Genomic DNA, 10,000 nt, shown 5'->3' on the forward strand with positions numbered 1-10,000 from the left:
TTTGAAGCAGTACAAATCAGTAACCGCTGACACTTAGAATATTTTTGAAGCAGTACAAATCAGTAACCAGCGACACTTAGAATATTTTTGGAGCAGTACAAATCAGTAACCAGCCCCACTTAGAATATTTTTGAGTCAGTACAAATCAGTAACCAGCGACACTTAGAATATTTTTGAAGCAGTACAAATCAGTAACCACTGACACTTAGAATATTTTTGAAGCAGTACAAATCAGTAACCAGCGACACTTAGAATATTTTTGAAGCAGTACAAATCAGTAACCAGCGACACTTAGAATATTTTTGGAGCAGTACAAATCAGTAACCAGCGACACTTAGAATATTTTTGAAGCAGTACAAATCAGTAACCCAGCGACACTTAGAATATTTTTGGAGCAGTACAAATCAGTAACCAGCGACACTTAGAATATTTTTGAAGCAGTACAAATCAGTAACCACTGACACTTAGAATATTTTTGAAGCAGTACAAATCAGTAACCAGCGACACTTAGAATATTGTTGAAGCAGTACAAATCAGTAACCACTGACACTTAGAATATTTTTGAATCAGTACAAATCAGTAAACCAGCGACACTTAGAATATTTTTGAAGCAGTACAAATCAGTAACCACTGACACTTAGAATATTTTTGAAGCAGTACAAATCAGTAACCAGCGACACTTAGAATATTTTTGAAGCAGTACAAATCAGTAACCAGCGACACTTAGAATATTTTTGGAGCAGTACAAATCAGTAACCAGCGACACTTAGAATATTTTTGAAGCAGTACAAATCAGTAACCACTGACACTTAGAATATTTTTGAAGCAGTACAAATCAGTAACCAGCGACACTTAGAATATTTTTGAAGCAGTACAAATCAGTAACCACTGACACTTAGAATATTTTTGAAGCAGTACAAATCAGTAACCGCTGACACTTAGAATATTTTTGAAGCAGTACAAATCAGTAACCAGCGACACTTAGAATATTTTTGGAGCAGTACAAATCAGTAACCACTGACACTTAGAATATTTTTGAAGCAGTACAAATCAGTAACCGGCGACACTTAGAATATTTTTGAAGCAGTACAAATCAGTAACCACTGACACTTAGAATATTTTTGAAGCAGTACAAATCAGTAACCGGCGACACTTAGGAATATTTTTGAAGCAGTACAAATCAGTAACCACTGACACTTAGAATATTTTTGAAGCAGTACAAATCAGTAACCGCTGACACTTAGAATATTTTTGAAGCAGTACAAATCAGTAACCAGCGGACACTTAGAATATTTTTGGAGCAGTACAAATCAGTAACCAGCCCCACTTAGAATATTTTTGAGTCAGTACAAATCAGTAACCAGCGACACTTAGAATATTTTTGAAGCAGTACAAATCAGTAACCACTGACACTTAGAATATTTTTGAAGCAGTACAAATCAGTAACCAGCGACACTTAGAATATTTTTGAAGCAGTACAAATCAGTAACCAGCGACACTTAGAATATTTTTGGAGCAGTACAAATCAGTAACCAGCGACACTTAGAATATTTTTGAAGCAGTACAAATCAGTAACCAGCGACACTTAGAATATTTTTGGAGCAGTACAAATCAGTAACCAGCGACACTTAGAATATTTTTGAAGCAGTACAAATCAGTAACCACTGACACTTAGAATATTTTTGAAGCAGTACAAATCAGTAACCAGCGACACTTAGAATATTTTTGAAGCAGTACAAATCAGTAACCACTGACACTTAGAATATTTTTGAAGCAGTACAAAATCAGTAACCAGCGACACTTAGAATATTTTTGGAGCAGTACAAATCAGTAACCACTGACACTTAGAATATTTTTGAAGCAGTACAAATCAGTAACCAGCGACACTTAGAATATTTTTGAAGCAGTACAAATCAGTAACCACTGACACTTAGAATATTTTTGAAGCAGTACAAATCAGTAACCGCTGACACTTAGAATATTTTTGAAGCAGTACAAATCAGTAACCAGCGACACTTAGAATATTTTTGGAGCAGTACAAATCAGTAACCACTGACACTTAGAATATTTTTGAAGCAGTACAAATCAGTAACCAGCGACACTTAGAATATTTTTGGAGCAGTACAAATCAGTAACCACTGACACTTAGAATATTTTTGAAGCAGTACAAATCAGTAACCAGCGACACTTAGAATATTTTTGAAGCAGTACAAATCAGTAACCACTGACACTTAGAATATTTTTGAGCAGTACAAATCAGTAACCAGCGACACTTAGAATATTTTTTGAAGCAGTACAAATCAGTAACCACTGACACTTAGAATATTTTTGAAGCAGTACAAATCAGTAACCAGCGACACTTAGAAATTTTTGAAGCAGTACAAATCAGTAACCAGCGACACTTAGAATTTTTTGGAGCAGTACAAATCAGTAACCAGCGACACTTAGAATATTTTTGACGCAGTACAAATCAGTAACCACTGACACGTAGAATATTTTTGAAGCAGTACAAATCAGTAACCAGCGACACTTAGAATATTTTTGAAGCAGTACAAATCAGTAACCGCTGACACTTAGAATATTTTTGAAGCAGTACAAATCAGTAACCAGCGACACTTAGAATATTTTTTGGAGCATTACAAATCAGTAACCAGCGACACTTAGAATATTTTTGGAGCAGTACAAATCAGTAACCACTGACACTTAGAATATTTTTGAGTCAGTACAAATCAGTAACCAGCGACACTTAGAATATTTTTCAGTCAGTACAAATCAGTAACCCGCGACACTTAGAATATTTTTGAGTCAGTACAAATCAGTAACCAGTGACACTTAGAATATTTTTGGAGCAGTACAAATCAGTAACCAGCGACACTTAGAATATTTTTGAAGCAGTACAAATCAGTAACCAAGTGCATTTTTGAATTGGTTACTGATTTCTCCGTTGAAGTTGGGGCTGCGGTTGGCTTCAGTTAGTGGTGGGGGCTTAATTTTCGCCGAGGGGAGCGTGTCCCGGTAGTGTCTCCGAGGAAGTGGTACCTATTGAAGGGGGTGTTTCTGAATTTGGGCCCTTTTTGAGTGGCATTGCCGGATGGGTTTTGTGTTGAAGGCTTCCAAATCGGGTAGCTCAGCCGGATTTGACCCGGCGGTTCTACCGACTGTCACGCCTTCGAGGGGGGACTGTTGTCTAAGTTCAGGCCGGATTTGGTGAATTTCCTAAGTCGGGAAGTGGTCCCAACGGGTTTGGGAGTGAACCTAACTGCTCATACCAACTTTGAGGCTTTGGGGCCGGGTAGCACAGTCGGATTTGACCCGGCGGTTCTGCCGAATGCCTGGCCTTCGAGGGGGGCCTGCCCTCTGAGTTCAGGCCGAATGTGGTGATTTTCCTAAGTCGGGAAGTGGTCCAAACGGGGATGGGAGTGAACCTGACAGCTCATACCGACTTTGGGGCTTCCAAGCCGGGTAGCTCAACCGGATTTGATCCAGCGGTTCTAGCGACTGCCACGGCTTCGAGGGGGGACTGTTGTCTAAGTTCAGGCCGAATTTGGTGAATTTCCCGAGTCGGGAAGTGGTCCAAACGGGGATGGGAGTGAACCTGACAGCTCTTACCGACATTGAGGCTTCGGGGCCGGGTAGCTCAGTCGGATTTGACCCGGCGATTCTGCCGACTTCCACGCCTTCGAGCGGGGACTCTCCTCTAAGTTCAGGCCGAATTTGGTGAATTTCCTAAGTCGGGAAGTGGTCCAAACGGGGATGGGAGTGAACCTAACTGCTCATACCAACTTTGAGGCTTTGGGGCCGGGTAGCACAGTCGGATTTGACCCGGCGGTTCTGCCGAATGCCTGGCCTTCGAGGGGGGCCTGCCCTCTGAGTTCAGGCCGAATTTGGTGATTTTCCTAAGTCGGGAAGTGGTCCAAACGGGGATGGGAGTGAACCTGACAGCTCATACCGACTTTGGGGCTTCCAAGCCGGGTAGCTCAACCGGATTTGATCCGGCGGTTCTAGCGACTGCCACGGCTTCGAGGGGGGACTGTTGTCTAAGTTCAGGCCGAATTTGGTGAATTTCCCGAGTCGGGAAGTGGTCCAAACGGGGATGGGAGTGAACCTGACAGCTCTTACCGACATTGAGGCTTCGGGGCCGGGTAGCACAGTCGGATTTGACCCGGCGATTCTGCCGACTTCCACGCCTTCGAGCGGGGACTCTCCTCTAAGTTCAGGCCGAATTTGGTGAATTTCCTAAGTCGGGAAGTGGTCCAAACGGGGATGGGAGTGAACCTAACTGCTCATACCAACTTTGAGGCTTTGGGGCCGGGTAGCACAGTCGGATTTGACCCGGCGGTTCTGCCGAATGCCTGGCCTTCGAGGGGGGCCTGCCCTCTGAGTTCAGGCCGAATTTGGTGATTTTCCTAAGTCGGGAAGTGGTCCAAACGGGGATGGGAGTGAACCTGACAGCTCATACCGACTTTGGGGCTTCCAAGCCGGGTAGCTCAACCGGATTTGATCCGGCGGTTCTAGCGACTGACACGCCTTCGAGGGGGGACTGTTGTCTAAGTTCAGGCCGAATTTGGTGAATTTCCCGAGTCGGGAAGTGGTCCAAACGGGGATGGGAGTGAACCTGACAGCTCTTACCGACATTGAGGCTTCGGGGCCGGGTAGCTCAGTCGGATTTGACCCGGCGATTCTGCCGACTTCCACGCCTTCGAGCGGGGACTCTCCTCTAAGTTCAGGCCGAATTTGGTGAATTTCCTAAGTCGGGAAGTGGTCCAAACGGGGATGGGAGTGAACCTGACAGCTCTTACCGACTTTGGGGCTTCCAAGCCGGGTAGCTCAACCGGATTTGATCCGGCGGTTCTAGCGACTGTCACGCCTTCGAGGGGGGACTGTTGTATAAGTTCAGGCCGAATTTGGTGAATTTCCCGAGTCGGGAAGTGGTCCAAACGGGGATGGGAGTGAACCTGACAGCTCTTACCGACTTTGGGGCTTCCAAGCCGGGTAGCTCAACCGGATTTGATCCGGCGGTTCTGCCGACTGTCACGCCTTCGAGGGGGGACTGTTGTATAAGTTCAGGCCGAATTTGGTGAATTTCCCGAGTCGGGAAGTGGTCCAAACGGGGATGGGAGTGAACCTGACAGCTCTTACCGACTTTGAGGCTTCGGGGCCGGGTAGCTCAGCCGGATTTGATCCGGCGGTTCTGCCGACTGTCACGCCTTCGAGGGGGGACTGTCCTCTGAGTTCAGGCCGAATTTGGTGAATTTCCCGAGTCGGGAAGTGGTCCAAACGGGGATGGGAGTGAACCTGACAGCTCATACCGACTTTGAGGCTTCCAAGCCGGGTAGCTCAGCCGGATTTGACCCGGCGATTCTGCCGACTTCCACGCCTTCGAGGGGGGACTGCCCTCTGAGTTCAGGCCGAATTTGGTGCATTTCCCGAGTCGGGAAGTGGTCTCTGTCACAACGGGGGCAAGTGTCTGAAGAGGTAAAGTGAGTAACCAGCACAGCTTAGGGAAGGGTTCCAAAGTTCTCAACAATGTGAATTCGGTTACCAGGAAAGCTTAGGAAAGCTGCCTGACTGTCCCAAACGAATGAACTGCAAAACTTAGGGAACATGCCCGAAGATGCTTAAAAGTGTGAAATCAGTAAGCAGGAAAGCATAGGAAAGTGCCTGAAAGTGCTAAATGAGTAACATGAAAAACGTAGAAAAATGCCCGAAAATGTTTAAAAGTGTGAACTCAGTAACCAGCAAAACTTAGTAAAACGTTGGAAAAGCAGAAATGAGTAACCAGAAAAACTTAGAAAAATGTTTGAAAATGAGAAATGAGTAACCAGAAAAACTTAGAAAAATGTTTGAAAATGAGAAATGAGTAACCAAGAAAACTTAGAAAAATGCCCAAAAAGAAGAAATCAGTAACCAGAAAAACTTAGAAAAATGTTTGAAAATGAGAAATGAGTAACCAGAAAAACTTAGAAAAATGTTTGAAAATGAGAAATGAGTAACCAAGAAAACTTAGAAAAATGCCCAAAAAGAAGAAATCAGTAACCAGAAAAACTTAGAAAAATGTTTGAAAATGAGAAATGAGTAACCAAGAAAACTTAGAAAAATGTTTGAAAATGAGAAATCAGTAACCAAGAAAACTTAGAAAAATGCCCAAAAAGAAGAAATCAGTAACCAGAAAAACTTAGAAAAATGTTTGAAAATGAGAAATGAGTAACCAAGAAAACTTAGAAAAATGCCCAAAAAGAAGAAATCAGTAACCAGAAAAACTTAGAAAAATGTTTGAAAATGAGAAATGAGTAACCAGAAAAACTTAGAAAAATGTTTGAAAATGAGAAATGAGTAACCAAGAAAACTTAGAAAAATGCCCAAAAAGAAGAAATCAGTAACCAGAAAAACTTAGAAAAATGTTTGAAAATGAGAAATGAGTAACCAAGAAAACTTAGAAAAATGCCCGAAAAGAAGAAATCAGTAACCAGAAAAACTTAGAAAAATTTTCGGCCAAGTGTGAAAAATATTCTAAGTGTCAGCGGAGGAAAATGCCGAAGCATCGGGAAAGATTCAAAAACTCATGCCGAACATGAGTTCCGAAGTGCCGGAGGAACTGGGCGAATTGAGCCCGGCGGTTGGCCAGATGTCGTTTTGAGTCTGCAGCCCGAAAACTTTAACTTTGTCTGCCGCGGAAGTCTGGACCGGGAAAAATCCAAACGGTTTTGCCGGGTTCGAGTTCCAGAGCGAAGCAGTCGAATTTGAAATTCAGACCCATTCAGTGCCACTTGACATTGTGACACAGTGAGGTTGGCGGGGTACCCGGAGATTTCTGGGAACACGATTTTTAGAACAAAATGGCGGCGCGGGACCACTTTGAAAGGCATCCGAAAAACGGTTCCGCGGGCAGAGCACTTGAATGACAGGCCTGTGTGCATGCCCAAGAGCTCTCGGAAGTCTAATTTTTGACACTTTGTCAAATTTTCGACAGACTTACCCAACTCTTGCTGCCTGTTCTAAGAATCAGTCAGAGGCCTGTGCGGCGGTCTCTTGACACTTTGGAGGGCGGGCAAACCCCACGTTGACTCCGGCCGTCCCTCCAAAAGGCACTTGCTATTGGGGGAAAGGATTGCAAGTAGCCTGGTTCCCGTGGGAGCGGCCAGGAAGGGTGCAGGCTGGCCCTTGCCTGAGCATTCCCAAAACCCTCTTCCGCTGAGAGCAGACCTCGCACGCCGCACTACCGGCTCTGGGAGTGGTTGGCCGCTATTGTACATAGTCCGGTCCTTCCTCTGCCACCCGGCAAGTGCGATGGCTCTGCCGCCCTGCGGTGCTCGTCACCCAGGTTTGGGGAACACGATACTTAGAACATGTTGGCGGCTCGGGACCTGCAGGCGAAAGGGGCCCCGTGGTGCTGAGCACATCGACCTCGGGTCTCAGTGCAAGCCGGAGAGTTCGCGGAAGTCTTAAAAGATTTTGACATCTGCTCAATTCTTTGACAGGCTTGCCTGACTCTTTCCGTCCGTTCTAAGAATCAGTCGGAGGCCGGGGCGGGGACGGTCTCTTGACACACGGAGGGTTGGCTTCCCTCCTCAGGTGTTTGTGTCGAAAATGAAGGCGAGAGATGCAAGCGTCCTGGTTCCCCTGGGTGCTGCCAGCAAGGGTGCAGGCTGACCCTTGCCTGAGCACTCCCAAAAGCCTCTTAAGCTGAGAGCAGGCGCCGCACTACCGGCTCTGGGAGTCGTTGGCCGCTATTGTACATAGTCCGGTCCTTCCTCTGCCACCCGGCAAGTGCGATGGCTCTGCCTCCCTGCGGTGCTCGTCACCCAGGTTTGGGGAACACGATACTTAGAACATGTTGGCGGCTCGGGACCTGCAGGCGAAGGGGGCCCCGTGGTGCTGAGCACATCGACCTCGCGTCTCAGTGCAAGCCGGAGAGTTCGCGGAAGTCTTAACAGGCTTGCCTGACTCTTTCCGTCCGTTCTAAGAATCAGTCGGAGGCCGGGGCGGGGACGGTCTCTTGACACACGGAGGGTTGGCTTCCCTCCTCAGGCGTTTGTGTCGAAAATGAAGGCGAGAGATGCAAGCGTCCTGGTTCCCCTGGGTGCTGCCAGCAAGGGTGCAGGCTGACCCTTGCCTGAGCACTCCCAAAAGCCTCTTAGGCTGAGAGCAGGCGCCGCACTACCGGCTCTGGGAGTCGTTGGCCGCTATTGTACATAGTCCGGTCCTTCCTCTGCCACCCGGCAAGTGCGATGGCTCTGCCTCCCTGCGGTGCCCGTCACCCAGGTTTGGAGAACACGATACTTAGAACATGTTGGCGGCTCGGGACCTGCAGGCGAAAGGGGCCCCGTGGTGCTGAGCACATCGACCTCGCGTCTCAGTGCAAGCCGGAGAGTTCGCGGAAGTCTTAACAGGCTTGCCTGACTCTTTCCGTCCGTTCTAAGAATCAGTCGGAGGCCGGGGCGGGGACGGTCTCTTGACACACGGAGGGTTGGCTTCCCTCCTCAGGCGTTTGTGTCGAAAATGAAGGCGAGAGATGCAAGCGTCCTGGTTCCCCTGGGTGCTGCCAGCAAGGGTGCAGGCTGACCCTTGCCTGAGCACTCCCAGAAGCCTCTTAGGCTGAGAGCAGACGCCGCACTACCGGCTCTGGGAGTCGTTGGCCGCTATTGTACATAGTCCGGTCCTTCCTCTGCCACCCGGCAAGTGCGATGGCTCTGCCTCCCTGCGGTGCCCGTCACCCAGGTTTGGAGAACACGATACTAAGAACATGTTGGCGGCTCGGGACCTGCAGGCGAAAGGGGCCCCGTGGTGCTTAGCACATCGACCTCGCGTCTCAGTGCAAGCCGGAGAGTTCGCGGAAGTCTAAAGCTTTTGACATTCGCTCAAAGCTTTGACAGGCTTGCCCGACTCTTTCCGTCCGTTCTAAGAATCAGTCAGAGGCTGGTGGGGAGGTCTCTTGACGCAAGGGGAGGGGTGGCGTCCCTCCTCAGGCGCTTGTGTCGAAAATGAAGGCGAGAGATGCAAGCGTCCTGGTTCCCCTGGGTGCTGCCAGCAAGGGTGCAGGCTGACCCTTGCCTGAGCACTCCCAGAAGCCTCTTAGGCTGAGAGCAGACGCCGCACAACCGGCTCTGGGAGTCGTTGGCCGCTATTGTACATAGTCCGGTCCTTCCTCTGCCACCCGGCAAGTGCGATGGCTCTGCCTCCCTGCGGTGCCCGTCACCCAGGATTGGAGAACACGATACTAAGAACATGTTGGCGGCTCGGGACCTGCAGGCGAAAGGGGCCCCGTGGTGCTTAGCACATCGACCTCGCGTCTCAGTGCAAGCCGGAGAGTTCGCGGAAGTCTAAAGCTTTTGACATTCGCTCAAAGCTTTGACAGGCTTGCCCGACTCTTTCCGTCCGTTCTAAGAATCAGTCAGAGGCCGGTGGGGAGGTCTCTTGACGCAAAGGGGAGGGGTGGCGTCCCTCCTCAGGCGCTTGTGTCGAAAAATGAAGGCGAGAGACGCGAGCGGCCTGGTTGCTTTGGGTGCTGCCAGGAAGGATGTGGTCTGACCCTTGCCTGAGCACATCCAAAAGCATGTGATGTTGAGAGCAGACCTCGAGCCCCGCACAACCGGCTCTGGGAGTCGTTGGCCGCTATTGTACATAGTCCGGTCCTTCCTCTGCCACCCGGCAAGTGCGATGGCTCTGTCGCCCTGTGGTGCCCGTCACCCAGGTTTGGGGAACACGATACTAAGAACATGTTGGCGGCTCGGGACCTGCAGGCGAAAGGGGCCCCGTGGTGCTGAGCACATCGACCTCGGGTCTCAGTGCAAGCCAGAGAGTTCGCGGAAGTCTAAAGCTTTTGACATACGCTCAAATCTTTGACAGGCTTGCCCGACTCTTTCCGTCCGTTCTAAGAATCAGTCAGAGGCCGGTGGGGAGGTCTCTTGACGCAAGGGGAGGGGTGGCGTCCCTCCTCAGGCGCTTGTGTCGAAAAATGAAGGCGAGAGACACGAGCGGCCTGGTTGCTTTGGGTGCTGCC

This window comes from Hemiscyllium ocellatum, unplaced genomic scaffold (genome assembly GCF_020745735.1).
Source record: "Hemiscyllium ocellatum isolate sHemOce1 unplaced genomic scaffold, sHemOce1.pat.X.cur. scaffold_2151_pat_ctg1, whole genome shotgun sequence".
Lineage (NCBI taxonomy): Eukaryota > Metazoa > Chordata > Chondrichthyes > Orectolobiformes > Hemiscylliidae > Hemiscyllium > Hemiscyllium ocellatum.